This window comes from Leucoraja erinacea, chromosome 39 (assembly GCF_028641065.1).
Source record: "Leucoraja erinacea ecotype New England chromosome 39, Leri_hhj_1, whole genome shotgun sequence".
Classification (NCBI taxonomy): Eukaryota; Metazoa; Chordata; class Chondrichthyes; order Rajiformes; family Rajidae; genus Leucoraja; species Leucoraja erinaceus.
This window is the reverse complement of record NC_073415.1, coordinates 5,597,030-5,622,147: the sequence shown is the minus strand read 5'-3', so window position 1 is coordinate 5,622,147 and position 25,118 is coordinate 5,597,030. Positions and strand designations below refer to the sequence as shown.

Below are 25,118 nucleotides of genomic sequence, written 5' to 3'. Positions count from 1 at the left end.
CAGCGACTTTAGAGATAAAGTGTGGAAACATGCCATTCGTCCCACCGAGTTCACGGCGACCAGCGATCACCTGCATATAGGTTCTATCTTACACCAGGGGCAATTTACAGAAGCCAATTAACCTACAAACCTGCACACTTTTGGAATGTGGGAGGAAATTGGAGCACTCCGAGAAGACCCGTGGTCACAAGGAGAACGTGGAAACTCCGTGCGATCAGCACCTGATGTCAGGATCAAACTCGGGTCTCTGGCGCTGTAAGGCAGCAACCCTAATACTGTGCCACTGTGCCACCCGTTACAATTAATTTATAATATAGTACTTCTGTCATAACATACATGAAAAATTATTAAAAATGGAAACAAACATCTGAAGCTACAGTCTGTGTTGGAATATTCAGGTGAGAATATATTGCCCCATTTATTAGATAGACCCCTGCAAACTACATTGTTGATTGCTCTCAATATAATGCACTCAATTTTGAACTCACAAAAATTACACCAAGAATCAAATTCTGTTTAGGTTAGAGATTTAGTTTAGAGATACAGCACGGAAACAGGCAATTCAGCCCACCGTGTTCATGCCAGCCATCAATCACCTGCTCTATCTAGTTCTACGTTTCCCATTTTTGCATCTACTCCCTATGCACTAGGGGCAATTTACAGAGGCCCTACAAGCCTGCACATTTTGGGATGTGGGAGGAAACTAGAGTACCCGGGGGAAACTACACAATATTAGGGAGAACGTGCAAACTCCACACCGACAGCATCCAAGGTCGGAATTGAACCTAGGTCTCTGGTTTTGTGAGGCCGCAGCTCCATCAGCTGTGCCACCCTCATCAAAAAGTATTGATAGTCGTGCATCATGAACTATCTATCGAAACAAAGATATAAAATGCTTATTTTTAAAATGCACTAGTTGTCAATTGTCTGTTGGGCCACAAAGTGAAGCATTTATCAGGACAAGCCACAGCTGTCTGACTTCAGCAGCTTTTACAAGGGTTAAAAATACCAATGGCTCCTGATGACTCCGTTGACACTCACTCTACGCAAAGTGACAGGCTGAGTGGGTTAGAGAAGTGAACTCTTTGACATTTGCAGCAGAGGTCAGGTGCAGTGATATTAGACTTTGCGCTGACAGTTCCATCAGAAACGATGCTTTGTGGTCATGCACCAGGTCTGGAACAACTCCAGCGTCACCTTAAACCACATTCAGAACTTTTGTGAAGCCAATTTACCAAATTCCTCCACATCACAAACACAATAGAATGAAGTAGCTTTCTTCCTGCACCACCATAGGTCCCTCCTGGAGCTTTCTCCCATGTTATTTGCATATCTACAGTATTTTTTTACAGCTCTCTCTTTTCCTGTGATATTAAATGTCCACTGGCCAGGGATTTACCCTCTCCCCTCCCACCCCGCCCCAACTACCAACCGACTGAATAACCTCCCTTGCCCCCACTACCAATCCCAACCCAATCAATGATCCTCCCCAACCACTTTTCCCAACATGTGTTAGAAAGAACTGCAGATGCTGGTTTAAATCGAAGGTGGACACAAAATGCTGGAGTAATACAGCTGGACAGACAGCATCTCTTCTGTACAAAATATGCATGTTAGTAGGGCCTCTGTAAATTGCCCCTAGTGCATAGGTAGCAGATGCGCAAATGGGGAAACATAGAACTACAGTGAGCACAGTGGGCTGAATTGCCTGTTTCCGTGCTGTATCTTTGAACTAAATCTCTAAACTAAACAGAATTTGATTCTTGGTGTAATTTTGGGAGTTCAAAATTGAGTGCATTATATTGAAATCAATCAGCAATGTAGTTAAAGTGCTGAGCAACCGGGAGATCAGGTAAGTTAAGGCGGACTCTCCAGAGTTAAGTTAAGGCATAGATCTCTCCAGAAAACCTCTCCTAGTTTTTCCTCTTTCAATGGTCATTCTCAGTGGAATTGAGAAATCCCAATAATCCACTGTGGTGAAATTTCACTGCCCGCAAGAAGAAATTCAAGGTTAATAAATAGAGTGCTTTCTGGGAAGCTCTCCTTCCTTTTAAACAGTCATTCATTCTAATAGTAGTGCTTTGTGCTGATGTAATTTGTATTTAGGTCCAAGAACGAATAACCCAATGAACTCACATTGTTTTCCAGGCCGTTAGTGACAAAAGCCAGCTCGGAGTAGAGGTGAATTTATTTATTGGCTATGTGATTATCAAGAGATTCATACTGATTTCTGTTACGTATACGCAGATTGGTCAGGACCACATAACTTTGCGATGCAATGTCAAATTAAAATGGGTATATGTTCTAAGGTGGAAACCAAGGGCAGTGACCCAGTCTAATGTCAACTGACAAACAGGCAAATGGTCTTCATAAAGGTGATTGGTTTTGACAGCTCAGGCTGTGCTCTTGTTTATTTTCGGTGGGGTAGGAGGTGGTGGCTTGTATTCATTCTGTCTCAGACAATAAGCAGAAGTTGGAAAATGCAAGGGTGTTGACACGGCGCAACGCTGCAAAAGCGCTGCCCTCAGAGGCGGTGATTGTGCTGCTTCACACAGCAGCATGGCTGTCTTGGATGGGAACCAGGTCAGTGAGCTTGAGCACTGTCACACGGACCTTATTAAGATAATAAATGGGTCAGTTTCCAGAAGCCAGTCTGGAAGAACTTGCCAAATGGTGAGGAAGCACACTGAATCAATTGTTTAACTATGCCACCCTGCTGCCCATAGTACATCAGCCCCCTCATCCCCTCATCACCATCCTATGCCAACCAGTTATCATTTTTTGCTCATGAATACAAGTTATTTGGAGCATCGTGTTTAGCTACCAATGTGTCCCCATGGAAACAAATTTGCACTTGAGAGACAGTTCCAGTATCAGCACCCTGAGAGACCCCTTCCACCCCTGCAACGGACTGTTCCAGCTGCTACGGTCAGGCAAACGCCTTCGTTGCCATACGGTGAGAACGGAGAGGTTGAGAAGGAGTTTCTTCCCAGAGGCAATTCGGACCGTAAACGCCTATCTCACCAGGGACTAACTCTACAGAACGTTTTTCCTTCTATTATTTATTATGTAAAAGAATATGTGTGTTATGATTGTGTTTATAATTTGTTTGGTTGTTTTGTTGTTTGTCTTTTGCACAAAAAATCCACGAGCATTGCCACTTTCATTTCACTGCACATCTCGTATATGTATGTGACAAATAAACTTGACTTGACTTGACTTATGCCCCTGTCCCACTTAGGAAACCTGAACGGAAACCTCTGGAGACTTTGCGCCCCACCCAAGGTTTCCGTGTGGTTCCCGGAGGTTTTCGTCAGCCTCCCTACCTGCTTCCACTACCTGCAACCTCCGGCAACCACCTGCAACCTCCGGGAACCGCACGGAAACCTTGGGTGGGGCGCAAAGTCTCCAGAGGTTTCTGTTCAGGTTTCCTAAGTGGGACAGGGTCATAACTATCTGGAGAGAAAGAAGAACTGAGTGACTTTTCCTGCCAGCTCTGAGGTTGTAAGGTGGCCAGGCCATGTAGCTTTTACCTTAAGGGAATTTTCCAAGGTTCAGCTCAAACAATGAGAATGTTGGTTATGTTTTTATCTTTTGAAAGTTCTCCAGCCACGCCACATTCTTGCAAATAATTCCATGGCCTTTGATGCCTTCCTGCCTGTGAGCTTAAGTGTTCAATTTAGCTTAGTTTAGTTTAGAGATACAGCACGGAAGTAGGATCTCCAGCCACCGAATCCGTGCCGACCAGCGATCTGCGCATGCTAACACTATCCTAGGGATAATTTTGTAATTTTACCAAGCCAATTAACCAACGAACCTGTACGTCTTTGGAATGTGGGAGGAAACTGGAGCTCCCGGAGAAAACCCACGCAGGTCATGAGGAGGCCGTACAAACTCCATACAGACATATACAGACATACAGTCAGGATCGTAGTCTCTGGTGCTGCAAGGCAGCAACTCTACCATTGTGCCGCCCTTTGAATCATAGCTAGAACCAATCCTATTTGCATTTAACACATACATTTCAAAGAGGTACAGTTTAAATAAATGACCACCAACGAGCAAGTCTGTGGCAGAGATAGCTAGATTCTTGATTAGTGCAGGTGTCAGAGGTTATGGGGAGAAGGTAGGAGAATGGGGTTAAGAGGAAAATGTAGATCAGCCATGATTGATTGTTGAGGATAGACTTGATAGGCCAAATGGCCCAATTCTGTTCCTATCACTTATGACAATTAACAATCCCCTGATATCCTGCAAAACTATCAGGAGACACGGAGCATGACACAGAATTTCTTCCCTCTTGCTGACAAAACAGACAGCTTTTCCTTTTACGTGCAAGGGCAAGCAATGTGCTTGCCAACTGCTCTATATCGTGGGATGTCACAAGTGATTCTGTCCTAAGTCCACGATGAAAAACGTGCACATTTCAGCATGCATCCTGAGATAGAGATCAGGAGCAGGAGTCATGGTTTAAATTCCCTTCCCCAGGACAGGGATAAAAGGCTAATTGTATCCAGAATCACCCAAATTAAATTAGTAACTCAGTCTAGGCTGGGAATTAAACCTGGGATGTAATCTGCAATGCTGATAGAATCTATAATGTCCTTGAGACTCTTGAAAAGCGCCCATAAATAAAATTTATTATTATTATTATTATTGGTGGCATCTTACTATTAATGAATGAGTGAATTTCAGCTGAAAGAAATCATTATTTTTGAGCACTGCTTAAAGAAACCAGCTGATAGCTTCATCTGCTTGTAAGGCAACAGCAATTTTACCCACGGTTCCACTTTAGTTAATACCAGCTGTTCATAAAGACACAATTTGAGTTGCAAAAATTTCCCATATTTTAGCACTCTTCTATCTTGGCTTCCAATGATGCTAATCATATACAACCCTCAAACTGTGATTTTGTTGCGATTTAAAAAACGTTGATCTGAATTACAGGCGATGCTATTGACTTCTGGAAGATCTAGGTTTTAACAATTTTGGAGACCATTCGGAGAATGTTGCGTTGCTCTCTACTAAATACATCTCGAGTAGACCAAACAAAATTGGGAGCTCTAGGCCACACCCGAGGTCATTTCAATGGGTTCTTCCTCAAAATTGTGGCCAGCAATGCCAGAAGAAATTGGGCATAAAATGAGTCCACATTCATCAAGTTTTAAAGAAAACAAGAGAGAGAGACTTCTGACAAGAGGTAGCATCAAAAGGCAGCACAATGACAGAGCTGGTAGAACTGCTGCCTCACAGCACCAGGGGCCCCATGTTCAATTCTGACCCTGGGTGCTGTCTGTCTGGAGTTTTCACAATCTCCCTGTGGCCACATGGGTTTTCTCCGGGTGCTCCAGTTTCTTCCCACAACTCCAAGACATTCAGGTTTGGCTGTTAATTGGCCTCCGAAACTTGTTCCTAGGGTGTAGGAGTTGGATGCAAAAGTGGGATATATAGAACTAGAACTAGTGTGAATGGGTTTCCATGCTGTATCTCTAAACTAAACTGAAACTTTCTTCACCTGACCTCAGATAGTAGCTGTCAGGGAGACACACTACAACCTAGCCAGCGATCGTTCACCTAGAGCTTTTTGAAGATAAGAAGGCAGCTTTTTGGAGCAATGAGCACAGGGCAGACGAATGGCATGCCACTGAAGTATGTATAACAATACGAGCACTTCAGCCTAAGATCACATTCAAACACTGTGGACTTAGACAGCACAGTTTTATTTGCTTTCTACAACAGAGATATGTCAAATATGGCAAAAATAATCAAAAGTTTGGAGCAAAATTCTAACAAGGCACTCCTGAATTTGGCAATAGTGTAGGCTCATGTTTATTCCCTTTAGCACAGAAAACAGGTAGCACAGTGGCGCAGTTAGTAGAGCTGCTGCCTCACAGCACCAGAGGCCCAGGCTCGATGTTGACCTTGGGTGCTGTTGCGTAGAGTTTGCATGTTCTCCCTGTAACTTCCTGGTGTTCCTCTGGGTGCTCCGTTTTCCCCCCCCCTCCCACATCCCAATGTGATTTATAGGTTAATTGGATGCTCCCCCTCTTCTCATTACGCCACCTATCTTTCCTCACCACTCTCATGGAGTAGGGTCTCGGTCTAAAATGTCAGCAAGATGGCAATGGTGTGTCAGTTACATGGTGTGAAGAGCTAACAAGAAGTGGAGATATGGAACCCCATGTTAATGTGAAGTAAATGCCAGACTTCTTTTAACTAGTATTGGCAACACACTTTGGAACACAAGATGATTTTTTTTTTTTTTTTTTTTTTTTTTTAAATTAGAAGTACATTAAGTTGCAGTAATACACACCACATATATCTCATTACATTTGTTGTACCCCTTCATTTTGGAACTTTAAAAAAGATAGAAATAAAAGAAGTAAGGAAAGTGAGGAACACAAGATGATAATGCCACTAAGATTAATTTAGTAATCCTCCTGGTTAGACTATTATGGAGTTTCATCACCCTCCCCAAGAGGGAATTCCTACTGAACCAACGGTTTGCCTTCCAATGGAAGACACAAGACCCTGACTGGACTGATCATTAACAACCTGGACACCATACAGAATTTAGTTAATAAATAATGAAATGTTTTCAGACCATGTTCTTTTGACAGTGCTCAGTCAGATAAAACTGACTGGAAACTTATTAAAACGGTGCAAGAATGTTTAAGAATCACTCACCCTTATCATCATGCAGAAGAAACTACCCACTTCTGAGACAGGCCTGTGGCTCCATCTGGTGGTATGATTAAAAAAGACAATTAAATGTCATTCATTTTGAACACACATACAGCCTTAAATTTATTTTTTTGCTTTCCTAAGCGACAAGGGCTGAATGACAAGGTTACAACAAGGTTAGATGGAGTAGTGAGATAAATTAGCACGATGACTTATTCTATAACTTTGAATAACGTGACAAAGAAATCAACACAAGTAGCTCAAGTAGGAAAGAAGGCATATGGTATATTTGCCTTTATTGGTCTGGGCATTGGATATAAGTCAGGAGGTCATGTTGAGCTCTATAATACTCTTGTTATGTTACAATTGAAGTATTCTATGCAATTCGGGTCACCCCAATATAAGATGGACCTGGCTTTGGAGGGGGTGCAAAAGAGTTTTACCAGAATTCTGAGGTATTAGCTACAAGGAGCAAACTTGGAAGTTTTCTCTGGAAAGCCAGTGTCCGAGGGGAAATCCGATTAAAAAAATATATAAAATTATGAAGGGGTGTATATACTGTATATATATATAGGGTAGACAGTTAGAACCTCTTTCTTGGTGGAAATGTCAAAGACTAGATGGCATAACGTTAAGTGAAAGGAGGAAAGATTAAAGGAGATGTACAGGAGGAAGTTTCACATGGATATGTAGGGAATGGAGGAATATGGATTATGTGCAGGTAGATAAGAGTTGTTCTTGGCATCATGTTTGGCACAGACATTGTGGACTAAGGGGCCAATTCCTGTTCTATGTAATACCTTTCACCATCATGTTTTAAAGTTCATTTCAGCCGAGTATGAACTTCTTAAGTACTTTTTCAAAGTACATTTTGTGCATAACAGCTTCCCACAAACAGCAACATGGTAATAGCAAGAGGCTCTTTTTTGACAATGTTAAATGAGAATAAATGTTGGCCAGAACACCAGTTACAAAACTTGACATGCTTCAAAATAATGCCATGAAATCCATACTCCTGAGACAAAAAATTCCCACCTCCAATCAACCTTGCTTTAGTGACAGATTTGTATATCGTTTCAAGGATTCTTTCCTTTAGTCACTTTGATTCAAGATTCCAATATTCAAGAGAGTTTATTGTCATGTGTCCCAGATAGGACAATGAAATTCTTGCTTTGCTTCAGCACAACAGAATATAGTAGGGATAAATAAATACAGAGCGGAACAGATCAGTGTGACCATATACCAATGAATATGTATATATATACATATATACACACATATATATGTATATATATATATATACACACACACACACACATAAATAAACAGATAAAGTGCAATGGGCTATTAATGATCAGAGTTTTGTTTGAGTTGAGTTTAATAGCCTGATGGCTGCCGGGAAGCAGCTATTCCTGAACCTGGATGTTGCAGATTTCAGGCTCCTGTAACATCCAGGTTCAGGAATAGCCGCTTCCCCACAGCCATCAGGCTATTAAACTATTAATTGAAGACAGCGGATCAGAAGACAATCAATACACACTCACGAGACATTCAATGCCGTCGAAAGATAAATCATCCAAACACAGTCTCTTGATTAATAGTTTCTTTATTATAGTCGTAAAAACAGTAAGATATTCATCCAAACTTCTTATATAAGTACATTTTAATTTTACTCGTGGTCATACTCGTGCATGGTCGAAAGCTGTGACCTCTCCCCCATGCTTCTTCAAACTAAACTAACTACTAGCGAGTCTGCGCGATAAACCCAGCCGCAAACACGCCTCAGACTACGTATAAATCCTACCCACATAATTACAGCAGATAAAATTTAAAGGTAACTGGTTATAGTTATAACTCACTGAGTTAAGCTAAATGGCTATTAGACTCGCTGCAACCCATGCACTTTCTTTATCTGCAATTTCTCTGTTGCAAGCAAGTCAGAGTGGTAATAGGATGGATAGTTGAAGTGATGAGTGACTGGAAGTTTAGAGCTGGACTTGCAAACTGAGAAGGTGGTGATGCTTAGAGTGGTCACCTAACCTTGGTTTCCCAGGAACCAAAGTCATGATGTCAGCACAGACTCTGTGAGTTTAAGGGACTATTTTGATGCTACATGATTCATCTATTTGTACTAAGTGCTTGGAGTTAGCAATGAGTCCGGCAGCATCTGTAGAGGGAATGGACATGCGATGTTTTGGGTCAGGACCCTTCTTTAGACTCCGGAGTCTGAAGACGAGTCCCGATCAGATAAGTTGCCTGTCCATTCCCTCCATAAATACTGCCTGATCCACTCTTCCTCCAGCACATTGTCCTTTTGCTCAGGAATCCAGCAGTTTTTTGTGTCTCCGCCTTTCATTGAGGCACCTTACAGTCTTCTTGGCCCAACACCAAGTTCTACAATACGATTAGATATGATTATTCTATTTCTCTTTACACCTCCTTGCTATTGGTATTAGTTTATTATTGTCATATGTACACAAGTAAAATAAAAATCTTTTAATGGATGCTATCCAATTAAATCAGATCAAATCATAAATGAACACAATCTTGCCATACACAACCACAACAGATAATGCAAAGAGAAAAATACCAGAGTGCAGAATGTAGTTTAGTATACCTAGTAATCCTGATAGATTTGCAGTTGGGAATACAGCTTTACAAGAGTAGACTCTCTTCTGGGACCAGCACGTCAAGCACCATCACACATCTGTGCCAAATTTCACCATCAGTCCTTTTCACCCCTGCATTCCTCTGCATGTTAAAAGCTGTGGGCTTGATAGACACAGGGGCCACAATTTTCTCTCATTTTCATAAAATCAAAAAATTCTCTCATTTTCATAAAATCAAAAAATTCTCTCATTTTGATGTAAACATTTTGATGCCTCAAAAAGGCTGGCAGTATCATCAAAGACCCACACCATCCTGGCCACACACTCATCTCCCTGCTACCTTCAGGTAGTAGGTACAGGAGCCTGAAGACTGCAACAACCAGGTTCAGGAATAGCTACTTCCCCTCAGCCATCAGACTATTAAACCTGGCTCGGACAAAACTTTGATTATTAATAACCACTTTCTGTTATTTGTACTTTACCAGTTTATTTATTCATGTGTGTATATATTTATATCATGGTATATGACACATTTATCTGTTTTGTAGTAAATGCCTACTATTTTTTCTGTGTGCTTAAGCAAAGCAAGAATTTCATTGTCCTATACAGGGACACATGACAATAAACTCACTTGAATTTGAACTTGAACCTCTCACAATTTACTCTCATTCTGATTTTTTTTTAAAAAACTCACACAGTACTTGCGGTAAAATTTCAGTTTTCTCTCATTTTGATTGCAAACTCAAATTTGTTCCCCCATTCTGATTAAACATGCAATTTAACTTTCATTTGGATGAAAACTCACCAAATTACTCTCAGTTTGATGAAAACTCATTTATTTTGTCTCCCCCTGGATTTGATGCTGGGTTTTGTTAAGTATTTCCAGCTGAATTTGACTTAATTCCCTCAGTATTTCTGATCTTTCGAAAGGAATGATTTTTATCACCAGATTAGAATGTTGTTAATGCATATTTTTGTTAATGCATTAAAAAAAACTATTCTTTTAAAATCTACAAAATGCACTTCAACTTGATACTGCCTTCCTACAACAATTCCTAATAACAAAATAAATCAAACTTTATTATCTAAATTATATTATTTAGCCCCTATTTGGAGAATATTTTAAAAATATAATTTAATCAAAGCAGGATACAAATTCAAAAGACAAAAATAAATTTATATTTTCAATGATTTGATTTATCTTTGATTAGTATTATTAAAATAAAGATTTATCCCCCCCCCCCCCGCCCCATCGGTTAATATAAACCTCGAGACAAAAATGAATTTATATATTATTTTAATGTTATTTCATAATTATAATTCTAAAATACATTATAAAGATTTCTGCAGTACCATGTTTCTCTATAGATGTATTCCCCCATTTGGTTTGGATAATCTAAAGAGAGCATAAAGCACGGGTTTTGTTTTAATACATATAAAATATAATATATATATTAGTATTCTTAGTCTTAATAAATAATTGCGAAAGTTCTATTCGACATAGTCAGGTGGAGACAAAAAGAACTCGACTCCGCCGGGACTCGAACCCGGAACCTTTGAATCGCTTCACCCACTAGAAGTCCAATGCGCTATCCATTGCGCCACGGAGCCACCTGTTGGATCCAAGCTGGAAATAGTCTATTCATTCTCGCATCAGAAGCGTACGATAATCACCTCGCATTTTCTGTCGATTCTCATCGCCTTGCAAAGGTGGCGTCTAAATGTTTCGACTCCCGGAGGTTCGGAGTCGCGAACGAGCTTCCATTTCACTTAATAGATATAGTTTAATTGGGTTTTGTTTTAATGTTAGTGTGAGAGTGTGTGTGAGGCCGGAGTGTGGTGAAGCGCTGGCTGCGACCGCTAGGAGCTCCTCGGCCCGGCTCCGTGTGACGTTAAGTGTGGGGGCGGGGGCGCGCTCGAGCCGTTGCCATTGGCAACACCCTCGGGGCCAACGGCCGCGGCCGTTCGATCTTTGGTTCGAATGTCGGCGCGCGCCGCGGCCGTTGCGTTCAAAATGGCGGCGGCAGCGCCTCAGATCCAGATTCAATTTTAATTGTCATTGTCAGTGTACAGTACAGAGACAACGAAATGTATTTAGCATCTCCCTGGAAGAGCAACATAGAATATGATTTCAATAAATAAATCTATTTACATGCATACAGTCATAGTGTTTTTCCTGTGGGAGGAGTGTCCGGGGAGGTTTGCAGTCACCGAGGTACATTGTTGAGTAGAGTGACAGCCGCAGGGAAGAAGCTGTTCCTCGACCTGCTGGTTCGACAACGGAGAGACCAGTAGCGCCTCCCGGATGGTAGGAGGGTAAACAGTCCATGGTTGGGGTGAGAGCAGTCCTTGGCGATGCTGAGCGCCCTCCGCAGACAGCGCTTGCTTTGGACAGACTCAATGGAGGGGAGCGAGGAACCGGTGATGCGTTGGGCAATTTTCACCACCCTCTGCAATGCTTTCCGGTCGGAGACAGAGCAGTTGCCATACCATACTGTGATACAGTTGGTAAGGATGCTCTCGATGGTGCAGCGGTAGAAGTTCACCAGGATCTGAGGAGACAGATGGACCTTCTTCAGTCTCCTCAGGAAGAAGAGACGCTGGTGAGCCTTCTTGACCAGAGTCGCCTAGCCCCGCAAGCTTCGACCTGAGTGAGTCCATGCACATAACACACGGCGGCAGCAGCAGCTGACAAGCAAGGGCCCACTGATAGTTCTGCCTACTCCAACCGCAGATGTAGATTCTGAAAGAACTTCAGAGGGTGATGAACCTTTCGTCCACAGTGATAATACAACATCATAACCAGAACCACAACCAGAGCATGATATCTCAGATAACATGCAAAATCCAACACAGACAGATAGATGCATGTCTAGTAGAGTTGCAAGAACACCTAAAAGATTTGATAATTTTGTTATTTATAAGTGTAACATATAGTTGGCACAAAGCAATGTGTCCTTTATTTGGTTTGTCACACCACATTTAAGGAAGATGTGTGGAATGTAACAATCATAAGTACCAAGTTTAGATAAACGGTTTACTTTATGCATGGTTATTACTGCCTGGTAAAGTATGCGGGGTATAATGGTTTAAACATCAGGTCTTGTTTGCGTAATCAAATAAATTTTATAAGTTTTGGTGTTACAGTAAGGAGTTTGTGTAAAAGATCATAAAGAGTGAAGATTGTGTTATCTGCGTCCAAGTTAAAGGGGGAGGAGTGTTGTGTATGAGACTATGAATGGTATAATTGAATGACTTGCACAATTGTACGCATGTGCAGTGAGACTCAAGATGGCGATTTCAATACAACAAGCATGTTAAATTACTGGTGTGTTCCGAGTCTTATTTTAAATCAGATTCCAGCACCAATACATCACAATATTCATTAATTATTTTCAGCAACTGGACTAATCACTGCTCAAATAGCTGGGGAGTGGGAACTGAACCCACGTCAACCATCTGTTGGAAAGTTGGATGGGCCAAATGGCCTTCTTCCATGAGCAGGAAGGAACTACAGATGCTGGTTTACACTGAAGATAGACGCAAGATGCTGGCGTAATTCAGCTGGCCAGGCAACATCTGGAGTGAGGGAATGGGTGAAGTTTTGGGAAGGGTCTCGACCCGATACATCACCCATTCCTTCTCTCCAGAGATGCTGTCGGGCTTCTTCCATGATGGAGAGGTCTCTGATTCCAAATTGTTAGTGAAAATGTTTTGTTCTTTCCAATTGGTATGTTGGAATGCTTTGGTCATCCAGATCTGACAATGCCACTGTAAGAATTATTATTATCACCAGTTTGCTTGCCCGAATCGGAATGATGAGGAGACACAAGAGAATGCAGACAATTGAAAAGTATAGCACAGGAACAGGCCCACGATGTCTGTGCCGATCATAATGCCAAGATAAACTAATCTCATCTGCCTCCACATGATCCATAACCCTCCACTCTTTGCATATCCATGTACCTATATAAAAGCCTCTTAAACATTTTACCATCTCTCCTCAGTGCACTAATCACCCACTGGCCCCAGTCTCACCTCTTTCCCATTCCTCATTTTGCACAGGTTATCTTTGCCCATCGAAATCTGACAATGCCATTATAAGATGTCACCGGTGTATGTCCGAGTTAGAAGGATAAGATGCACAGGGGACGAGATGCTTCAACTTCACCTTCACCTGTCCAGAGTCCACCAATCACTCGCATTCCCCAGTCATCTTAAACTCATGTTCACTAGACTCCTCTGCCTCTTTTAAAAATATATTGTTGATTATATCTATGCCCCCTCAAAATGTTATAAACCTCCTTAAGGTCACCACTCAACCTCCTACATTCCAACTAGAGTAACTCCAGCCTCTCCATTCTCTCCTGATATCTTCAGCCCTCCATTCCAGTCAACATCTTAATTACCAAACACAAAGTACTGGACAGTCTTAGCGGATCACTCAGCATCTGGGGAGGGAATGGATAGGTGATTATTCGAATTGAGACCCTTCAGTCTGAAGAAGGGTCCCCACCTGAAACAATGCCTGTCCGTTCCCTCCCCAAATGCTGCCTGGCCTGCTGAGTTCCTACAGCCATAGATACAGTTCCTACAGCCTTTGTGTTTTGCCTGAAATTCCAGCATCTGTAATTTCTTATCAACAATTGATGAGTCTCGTCTTCACACCCTATATGGTGCTACCACATTCAATATATTTTGTATAAAATTACAAGTATAACAAGTATAACAAATATCCTCGCTGATTTGGATGGAGGAAGGGAATTATTCCAGATATCCTGCTCTCCTATAGATATTCCTCATTCAACATCATTGTAACAGAATGTCTAATCATGATCATATTGCTGCTTGTGGAAGCTTGCTGTGTGCAAATTGAATAGCTTTTCTTCCTTCAGCTGGGTGTAGTGTAGAGGGCTCTGACCAGTTGCTACAGCAAAATATAACAATAAAATAATCAAACCTGTATAGAAGTGTAAATAATGTAGGGAGGGGGTGGTTCATACTTGACAAAAAACAACAATGCTATGAAGATTTCTGAACCCATTGCTCGATTCACATAAGATTGCAGCTCCAAGGATTGCGACTCCAAGGATGCCAATCTGATTTCTAGGTGTATTATGTTAAATATACTCCCACTGCACAATATGGCACACAAACATGCTACATTTTTCATGCTATAAGAAAGCATAGATTTCAGAATGCAGGTGAAATGCTTCCAGCAGAGGGTGCACGTAACCAAAAGAACTTTCCAAAAGCTTCAGCATTACAGTCGCTCATCGGAAGCCAATGTGAGAACAGAATACCATTGCAAGGGGACAGAGTTCCCAGGGAGAAAGGAAATGGATTTCAGTTGGCATAGTAACAATCACATTATCTGATTAACCTCGTCTGGGAAACAGGTAGAGACCGACATGATTTATGACTGATGATCAAACTCCAGTATTATGTTGATAGAGCTTAAGCCTTTGAGAGTGACGAACCATTGACTCATTCATATATGGAGGCCATTTGGCCCATTGTATCTATACTACTTCTTTGAAAGGACTGTCCAATGAACCCAACTGTCCCACAACTCTGAAATTGGTCTTCATTTATGAAAACGGCAAATCTAGCTGAAGGAGTCAACAGGATGGCTCGAGTCAAATCAAAGAGGCCCAAGAAGGGAGAGGCTTGTCCGCACCAACCCTAGATCGCTGTCATCCTTCCAGTAGCCCAGAGGGAAATGAGTAAATGCTAGTAGTCACCTGATTAATACAAACAGGAAGTGCAGCCTGACTGGTTATCCCCTGTTGCGGCTTGGGTTTTGCTTCAAGGCAAAGTACATGGCAACTAACTGGGGAGAAAGGATTGGGAGAAAGAACAAAATTGAAAGATATAATTGGATACTCGCAAAGGCACAATGGATCAATTCCTTCTATGCCATTTGAATTTATGATTCACCATATGCCGTTTACATTCAATTAATATAATAGTATAATCCACTCATTAAATGCCTCAAACCATTCCAGTACTGTAAACTACAGCTAGTGAATATTTAGTTAACTGATGTTGGTAGTGGCCACTTGCCAATCTGCGCCTCCCTATTGTTTGAATGTACTGAAGAAGTTAAACATTGATGTGAAAATTATCATTGGGACTTAACTTGCATCATCTGACACTTGATTTCATTACTTTATTGGGCCCACTAATTGTTTCAGGCAGCAATCATAGTTGTTTGAAAACAAGTAATTATCTCAGGTCAATAGGTGCCTAGGGAGTCTTTCAAGCTCAAAGGATGATTTGCTCCCACTCTAGTTTTGGATAATCGAAAGAGGCTAACATGTTTACGCAAGAATGCTGATTCTTCCACAAATGGAGCAAAAAGAAAAGTGGGTCTGTATTTTAGGATAATGTACACTTCCGCTGCTATTTGCGCATTGCCTCTGTGTGCTCCTGTCACTGAAACTCAAGGGTCTCAGTCCCATCCCAAATACTGCTCAATTTTAAACAGGGTTTCCCTTCGGTGATTGTGAATGTTACATTTCTTCTAGGTGGCTTTAAGAACATCTTTGAAGCACTTTCTCTGCCTTCCTAGAAATGTCTGCCTGTTACTGAACTCAAGGTAGAATGATTGCTTTTGAAAGGCTGGTGACAGACATATCCACAATGCATCTCATTCAATGAAGGCTGTTGAATATGACCAGGCCTCGCTGCTCAGTACATTGAGTTCATCAATCTTGCTTCACCTCTCCTGCCAAATGACTTGCAGGATTTTGTGGACATAATAATGGCACTATTTCTCCAGTTCCTAAGGTCTCTACTGTGGGTTGGGATTGACCCAGCAATGATCACTACTGATCCATAGGCCAGGAGCTTGAGATTTTGGCCATTGTTCATCCTTCATCAGCCAAGGGATGACTGTTGCACTGCAGGTGATGAATTTTGTTATCAATTTCTTCACCATGAAAAAGAAATGTAACACTCAAAATGGAGGAGCATTTTGGATGATCCAAAGAACCATGTGCTTTGATGAAGGTCCTGGGATAAGAACATTAATTTGCAGTTTCAAGCTACAATTGGTTATTGTAGGGAGCAGTGATTATAATGTAGCAAAGCAAGATTAGTAGTGGACATTTGTCTTCTGGATGTTTTGTGTGAGAACCATCTTTTCACTAAATTAAAGGAGTCAATGATGTGGAGCATGTTTTCTAAAGTCGGACTATCTTGACTTTGAAGAAGAGGCAACAGAAATTGAACAGTTTTCTGCTCCAAATGTAGACCAACACTCCAGTTGGAGGTGAAGTGCAGTGTTTCAGTGAGGAAGTTTGATAGATCACAGATTCTATATGATTGGGCAGCAGATGTTGGATCCAATGGCTTTTGGAAGACAGCCACATCTGAAAGGAATCATCCATATTTGGGCGGTGTTAAATGTTTATACAGTATCAAAAAAGATTTTATGGTTGGAGCTGTCTTCTGCATTTTTCATTGATTTTTCACATGCAGCAATATGTTCATAGGATTTCTTCATGGAAATTTGCTATCATAACTCCTCAGCTGATATGAGGGGACAGATGAGGAGGATCTTTGTGAGGACTTTCCCTGCATCAGATAACTGGAAGACCCCACTATAATTACCGTAATAAGACCTCCATTCTTGAGGAACACCAGGTTACAGATACTATAATCAGAAGCCAGAAAAAGGAGGGAAACTGGAAGAAATTAGCGGGTCAGGCAGCATCTGTGGAGGGAAATAAATAGTCGGTGTTTTGGATCGAGGCTTTTCATCAAGGCAGTGGCTATGATCATAGCATTTCTAACGCTCTCTTGCATTCTCTCATCATCTTATATGTGGGAAATGAGATCATGAGTTAGTGTCAAAAGTACTTCTCCACCATGTTTTAATACATCTCAATGGGATTTCCCCGCTCCAGAGGCCTTGTACAACAAAAGATTCCCACATTTGTCATTCAGAAGATAGATTTAGGAATGTCTTCCCCAGACTGGATGAAGAAGCAAATTAATTGCTTGGAGATGGCAACAGCAAACTCAGTTGAAATTATATAAAATAACATGTGAATTTGTATCACTATAAATGACAGGTAAAGTAACAGACAAAGATATTTGTTTAAAAAGGAACTGCAGATGCTGGAACAATTGAAGGTAGACAAAAATGCTGGAGAAACACAACGGGTGAGGCAGCATCTATGGAGCGAAGGAATGAGTGACGTTTCAGGTCGAGGCCCTTTTTCAGAACAAAGATATTTTGTTCATTGTTCATGATTCTGCTATTGGTATGAATTGTAGTTAAGAGTCCAACTGAAATATGAGTCCTAAAGTACTTAATCTTGCATTATCTACAGTTTATACCAATACTAGAATGATGAGCAATGAACAAAATATCGTTGTCAAAATACTTAACCTGTCATTTAGCAAGATTAAGTACTTTAGGACTCGTATCTCATTGTGGATTTGGTAGTTTTGGGATAATGGGCCTGCTGTCAAACATTATAACCCACTCAGTTTCTACTTTGCACTTTGAAGTTACATCTTTGTGAATTCTCTAAAGTCCACAATCATAACACATATTCTTAGTTCTATTTATTATAACTACCTCACCATTATAAATCGAGAAACAGTATTAATGTTCATTAATATTAAATAAAATAATATTTTGTATAATAGGCATGAATGGATCTGGAAGGCCAAATGACCTATTTTGGGGCTACTCATTCTTTGCACTGTTTTGCAAATTAGGCTTCCGGCTAGAATAACCATCCTCTAATTGAAGGAGCACTTATGCCAAATAGAGCTCACCCACCTGCTGCTAATTTACATCAAATCAGCAGTTGAACCTAATGCTCTGTTCATTTGTTATGGTTCTTCAGCCACTGTCTAGAGCAGCAAAAAGATTTGAAAAGCCTTTAATTACCTGTTGACATTTTGTTTGAAACAACCAAGGATAAATGTGTGTTGCTTCACCAAATGAAACAGTCAAATGTTTTTCCTTCCTAGACTCAGGTCTCCGACTCCCTTGATGATTCAGTGCAATAGAGTGAAGTTTTGATGATATTTACTTTATGACTTCCTTAGTTTGTACTCACATTTATTGGCCTCTGGCTTCCAATCCCGTTCAAATAACTTTTCACACTCCAGGCTAGTACCTTTCTCTTAATAACTATTGAGGAAGTGAAAAAGTTAAACAATCCCTAACAAAAGCTCAGGATAATGTCCAGAATATATCCAGGAGGTCCTGCAAGCTACAGTCAAAGTCTTTAACTCTAGTCAGGCACATTTTAACCTTGATTGGCTTATTCCTACCTCGTTGAGACTTGCCTGTTTGATCATTTGGCTGTTTTCATGGAATTCCTTTGAGGCAGCTCTGAATGGTATGTCGGTAATGTATCGACAAGTCTACACTGAACAAATGCCTAAAAAATAACTCACTTACATTGTTGATCAGCAAAGCAACTGATTTCAGCCCCAGACAAAAAGTATCTTACTGGGAAACAGTCCATTTGTTGATAGACTCAAAATGCTGAAGTAATTCAGCGGGACATGCAGCATCTCTGGATAGAAGAAATGGGTAACGTTTTGGGTCTCAATCCAAGACATCACCCATTCCTTCTATCCAGAAATGCAACCTGTCCCGCTGAGTTACTCCAGCATTTTGTGTCTATCATCGATGTAAACCAGCATCTGAGTTCCTTCCTAAACAGTTTTCCACTTAACTTGTTGCAATCATCAATGTTGTTGCTTAAACCAAATAAAAATGAAACATGTTATTTTGCTAGGTGGAAAGTGCCTAGACATTTTCCCTATGAGATTTAAACTCCTTGCGCTATCCTTCAGGGGATAAGATAGTATTGTAGTTAACTTGGAATCACAAGGAACTGCAGATGCTGGAATCTTGAGCAAAACACAAAGTGCTGTAGTAACAGGCCAGGCAGTATCTGTGGACAGAAATGGATAGTGACATTTTGAGTTGGGATCCTTCTCCAAAGATCCTGAATCTGACCCTGATAATAAATGGTCAGTGACACTTATATTCTCTTGCATAAATACTTTTTATTTGAAATGTGACATCATTCCATGACCCCATCTGCTTTCAGTTGGGACAAATGATCCAAGGGCACTATTTTTCCTTTGTTTTCCAACCAATACTATCCCCTTCAAAATAACTTTATTTATATTTGTGGGAGCTTGCTATCCATAATGTGACTACTGAGATGACCTGATTATGAAATTGACCATTAATAAAAAAAATCTTGGTTGACAGTATACATTTTTGGGATGATGTGACTATAAATGCAAATTGTTCAATTTTGTGGAAAAAAATTACTCAATAATTGTCAGCTATTCTTCAATACATCCATAAGCTTCTTTCGAAATATTTTATTTTACGTTTCTGGATTTTAAAAAAAAACTTGAACTATGAATTCAACATTAATTTTTCAAAGCACATTATTATGTAATTGTTGTTGTCGGCCCAAAGCCAAGATCCAGTTACCCAGGCACCATGATAACATCACAGTTCCAACAGTAGAGATTTTGAGGGGTTAGGACTACAATAACACATACCCCATTGAGATGTCGCTGGTGCAGGCATTCCAAAACTGTCTAACTGGGATATGTCTGCTTGGCTGTGTTTCGAACACATTAACAACAAAATGAAAATAAAAAAATACCAACATCCCCTATTAATTACTTGCTGGATCACAACAATATTGATTATGTTAAGTTAAAGAAAGGCTTGTATTACAAGGATAGGAGCATTTTACCATCCAATGAATTCTAATAACCACGTCCAAGGAAATGCAAGCACAATTTACATAATTTCTTCTTGGCAATTAGCCCTTGCGGCCCTAATAATATTCTGATGAATCTGGGCTGCACTCTGTTAACATAACTTTATTTTAGTTTGATACTCAGCAGAGTACAGAGTATTCCAAATATAAGGTAGATACAAAATGTTGGAGTAACTCAGCGGGACAGGTAGCATCTCTGGGGAGAAGGAATGGGTGACGTTTCGGGTCGAGACCCTTCTTCAGCCTGATCAGAGATAGTGAGTTTGCTGAAAATATGATTTGATAATGAATCCAAAAGACAGCAATACAGAAGATGGGGTATTGTTCCCAAGTTTACATTACAACAGGGACGGAGGCCACAATAGGGCAGAGTGGGAGTGGGGTAGAGAATTGAAGTGTGAGGGAAAAAAGAAAACTCAGTGACACCGCTGTGGCGACTGCAGGTATTCTGCAAAGCAATCACCACATCTGAGGTTTGTGTAAAGGAAACCACCTTGAGAGCACTGAATGGAATATATTACCTTAGAGGAAGTGCAAGTGGATCATTCTTTCAACTGCAGGGAATGTTTGAATGGTAGAAAGAGAAGAGATAAAAGAACAGGTGTTGCACCTGGTGCAGTTGTGTGGGAAAGTGCCAAAGCAACCTGGGGCTGAGTACTATTACACCAAAACCAGTGTCCAGGTGCTAGACTAATATTTGTATTTGAATCGGCAGGATTTGGAATACCGGAAAATATTTGTCTCTTTGATTGATACATCACGTCTCGGTGTTATTAAATAACTATGAGCATCCAACTTAGGCCGATGTTTGGGTTCAGTGAGTCAAAGACGGTCTAATCACAGCTGGTAAGTAAAGCTATCAAAACAAGCAATAATGGTGTATGAAAAGCAAAGGAAGATGGATGCTGGAAATCTAAATGTGGAAGAGAAAAGAGCGTGATGAAATACCTGGCAAGATAGGCTGCATCTGTAGAGAGAGTAAACTTCACACAAAGGGTGGTGGGTGTATGGAACAAGCTGCTAGATGAGGTAGTTGAGGCAGGGACTATTCCAACGTTTAAGAAACAGACAGGTACATGGATAGGACAGGTTTGGAGGGATATAGACATGGAGGGATATGGACGGAGGGATATGGACATGGAGGGATATGGACATGGAGGGATATGGACATGGAGGGATATGTACATGGAGGGATATGGACATGGAGGGATATGTACATGGAGGGATATGGACATGGAGGGATATGGACATGGAGGGATATGGACATGGAGGGATATGGCAGGTGGGACTAGTGTAGCTGACACATGTTGGCCAGTGGGGAAGTTGGACCTGTTTCCAAGCTGTAACACTCTATGACTCTCTCTCAGGAGAGAGAATAAACTGGGTAAATGTTACAAATAGATAACCTTTCATTACATAATCTGATACAGTCTTGAAATGGTGACTATCTGAAATTGCTGAATTCAGTGATGAATCCTGAGGGCTTTACTGTTCCAGGTCAAAAGATCAGACATTGTTTCTGAAGCATATTTTACTGGAAGAGGGTACAAAACTAAAGACAGAGGGGGCAATGGGGGAGTGGGATGGGGAATTAAAGTGACAGGCAACTGGAAGCTCAAGGTCACCTTTGCAGATTAGATAAAGCTGTGTTTCATAAAGTGGTTCGATTTCTCCAAATAGAAGAGACTGCATTGTGTACACTAAATGCAATACACTAGAATGAGAGTACATCAACCATGGATTCACCTGAATTCAAACTGGATCGCTAGATAGCGAGAAGGGGAGAGCTAAAAGGGCAAGTTGCAAGGGAAGTTTTGGTGGAGATGGAAGAATGAAGCTGGAAGTTGCAAAATGGTCCCTTTAGATTGTTGAAAGATGAGAGAATGGGAAGATGCATCCAGTGGTGGCTTTCAGTAGCATAAATAATCGAGGAAATGTGTTAAATATAGAGACTGGTGGGTGGAAGTGGGAGGACAAAGAGATTCCTATATTTTTGTTGCGTGGGAGAAGAGGAGGTTAAGAACAGAATTGTGGGAAATGGAACAAATGTGATTGAGAGCCCTGTTAATTATGAAGAGGAGTCACAGCACTATTGACAATTAAGAAGAAAGGAAAACATCATTATTTTTAATTGCTGTCTAGCTGCATGAGGAGAGACGTGTAATGCCATAGCAATACTCTGGGTGATGTGTGTTTTTGCTGCCTATGCCAACTTGGAATTAAAACATCGACCATAAATTTGTCAAATTATAATATAAAACTCAACTGGTTAATCTCAGTTCAACCTGCCCCCTGTGAGAAGTGTTGATATCAGATTTCACTCTTGCACCATTTCTCCTCTCTGACCCAACAAGCCCCTCAACTGTGTCAAACAGAAGTAAGAGTTCCTTCAACACATCGTACAAGCAAGGAAGTGTAGATGCTAGTTTATAGACTACTGAGGAGAAGTCCCGACCCGAAATGTCACCTATCCACGTTCTGCAGAGATGCTGCCTGACTCGTTGAGTTACTACAGCACTGTATGTCCTTTCCTTCAATACAAAACTGAATGCTTTAAGAAAAAGGTGACTCACACCACCTACTCAAAGATAAATATAGTTAGCCAATAAATGTTAGGTTATTCAAGCAGTGATCATCCAGCCTTTGCCATTTGCCATAATGATAAAAATGAATCCTAATAAAGTACTTAACAGCTTGAAAGAAAAGAAGGATTTTGTTGAAATGGTGCAACAGTATGAGTGAATGAAGCTGTCATCTCTTCATCAAGCAAATAGTTCCAGCATCAATTAATTGAATTCTGCAGCATAATTACTTTGAATGCTTGTTACAGACATCATTGGTTCAATGGAAACGTGCAATAGTGGGCTGAAATCATCTGTAAATTTTCCTGGAATGAATGAAGCTTGCAGAACATTCATTTGTTCATTAGTCCAACTCCCTCTTTTTGAAAAATATTACTTAAATTGCATCCTGCATCCTTCCAAACAGTGAATATCGCTCATAAAACTATAGAACAACTTATTTTTGACAATTGTCTTAAATCTGTGTGTTTTTTGATTAACAGTCCATCTTACCGAAGCAGCTTTTCCCTAACTAAATGAAGTCCCTCAAATTTTGGATTCCTCTATTGAATCTTCTCTTTTCCTCTTCTTTGATTTACTTCCCCAATCTCTTCATTTTATGCTCACTGGTATCTTGAAGTAGATGATGCAGAGTGAATTGCATAAAGAAAATTCAGCCCGGTATCAGAAATGTTGTATTCCCTCTGCATGAATTACACAGAATTGGTCATGCATCAAAGACTATTTGGTCAGTGCTGGTGTGTATGACCTTTTACAAGCCTTCTCCACCTCTCTTCATCTCAGTTTATTCCTCTTATCGTTCATTCGTCAGTACCTTAATCTCGTTTCTCCTGGTCTGCTCTATTCCTTCTGTATTTCTATCATAATCACCATAACTTCATCTCAGTTTATAAGCTGAGATGAGGAGAGGTAGAGGTTTGTAAAGGACATAAACATCAGCACTGACTAAAAAATGTTAGATTTCTATCAAATCACTATAACATACCCTTTTCAAAAAGAGTTCCAGCTTGTTCAATCTTACCTGAAGGGTGGAATCTCCTATAGTTCTGAAATTAATCTTGTAAATCACTTCTGCACCTTCTGATATGTTTTGTTATGCTTTTACAATATGGACACCAGAATATGTTTCATTAAACACTGTATTTGCTAAGCTGCTAATGATGAACATTTAGACTGTAAGAGAATCAAGGGTAATACTAAATGGGCAGGAAAGTGGAGTAGAAGCCCACAATTATATCAGATCTGATTATATTAAATGGTTAAATAGTGAAGTGGGTTGCATGGTCTACATCTGTCACTTGTAATGGTTTTATGTGATCTCAACTGTCTGCTCTAATCAAGGTTTGATATATTTTACGTTCCTGCTTTTTAGTTCTACCTTCAGAAATGAACCCGTTGTTTTGCAGAAGTCCAAAGAGGCTGCAGATATTGGAAACTACAGCAAAGAACAAACTGCTGAAGGAACTCAGTGGGTCAGGCAGTATCTGTGGAGGGAAATGGAAGGGAATGGAAGACTTTATTGTCATCTGTGACAAGGCACGGGGAATTTCTTTGCTTACATACCCAAGGTATGCAAATAGACGCCACAACTCTCCTTGTTACTGTCAGCTCCTCCTTTGTTCTCCCCTCCCCCTCCAGGTCCCCATTGTTCTTCCTCCACTCCCCTCCCACTGGGTGGTCCCACCAAGGCAGGTCCTCCATTGTTCATTGTTCTTCCCCCTCCCTCACCGCGGTCCCCCCACACCGGGTCAGATACCATCATCAAAATAAAGAAGGGTGCTGACTCAAAACATCGTCAGTCCATTTGCCTCCGCGAATGTTGCATTAGGGTTTTAGCTGTACGTCTCCATGGCTCTTAACTACATGCACTCAATAAATGTAGCCATTTAAGAGAGATGTAATGCCAGTCCCCATTGAACTAAGTGGCAGGGCCCGGCAAGCAGAAGCTCTTGGGTAAAAGCCAAAGCATCTATTATTCATCACTGTCTGCAAGTGCTGCCAAATCTACCTGGGTGTGTCCTGAGGTTTCATCGTATGATCTTGCTGTGTGCAATTCTGTTTGCCATGCTACAGGAAGGATGTGATAATGTTGGAAAGCGTGCAGAATAGATTCACAAGAATGTTGCCAGGACGAGGTTTAAAGAAAGATTGAATAGGCAGGGACTCTTTTCCCAGGGAGGGCTGAATTTACAGATGTTAATGAGTTTCTTTTCTCAGGGTAAGTGTGTCTAAAACTAGGAGACAGAGTTTTAAGATGAGGGAGGAAATAGTTGAAGGGACTCTGAGCAGCAAGCTTCACCCACAGTGTGATGGATATATGGAATGAGCTGCCATAGGAGGTGGTTGAGGCAGGTGCAATTGCAATATTTAAAAGACATTTGGATAGGTACGATGAAAGGAAATGTTTTGGGAGATATGAGTGAAATGTAGATTGATAGGATTAACATAAAGAGGCA

The 25,118-nt window shown here is 40.8% G+C and overlaps 1 long non-coding RNA gene and 1 other non-coding gene across 2 annotated transcripts; both read right to left on the bottom strand.

Annotated features, from left to right (window-relative positions):
* Positions 1 to 6,286: 6,286 nt before the first annotated feature.
* Positions 6,287 to 19,976, bottom strand: LOC129714319 (uncharacterized). The gene is made up of 3 exons (XR_008726333.1): positions 18,377 to 19,976; positions 10,647 to 10,689; positions 6,287 to 6,742 (listed from the first exon to the last, which is right to left on the bottom strand). It is a non-coding gene; the product is annotated as an uncharacterized LOC129714319 (long non-coding RNA).
* Positions 10,820 to 10,904, bottom strand: trnar-ucu (transfer RNA arginine (anticodon UCU)). The gene is given in 2 exon segments: positions 10,820 to 10,855; positions 10,868 to 10,904. It is a non-coding gene; the product is annotated as a tRNA-Arg (tRNA).
* Positions 19,977 to 25,118: the final 5,142 nt, after the last annotated feature.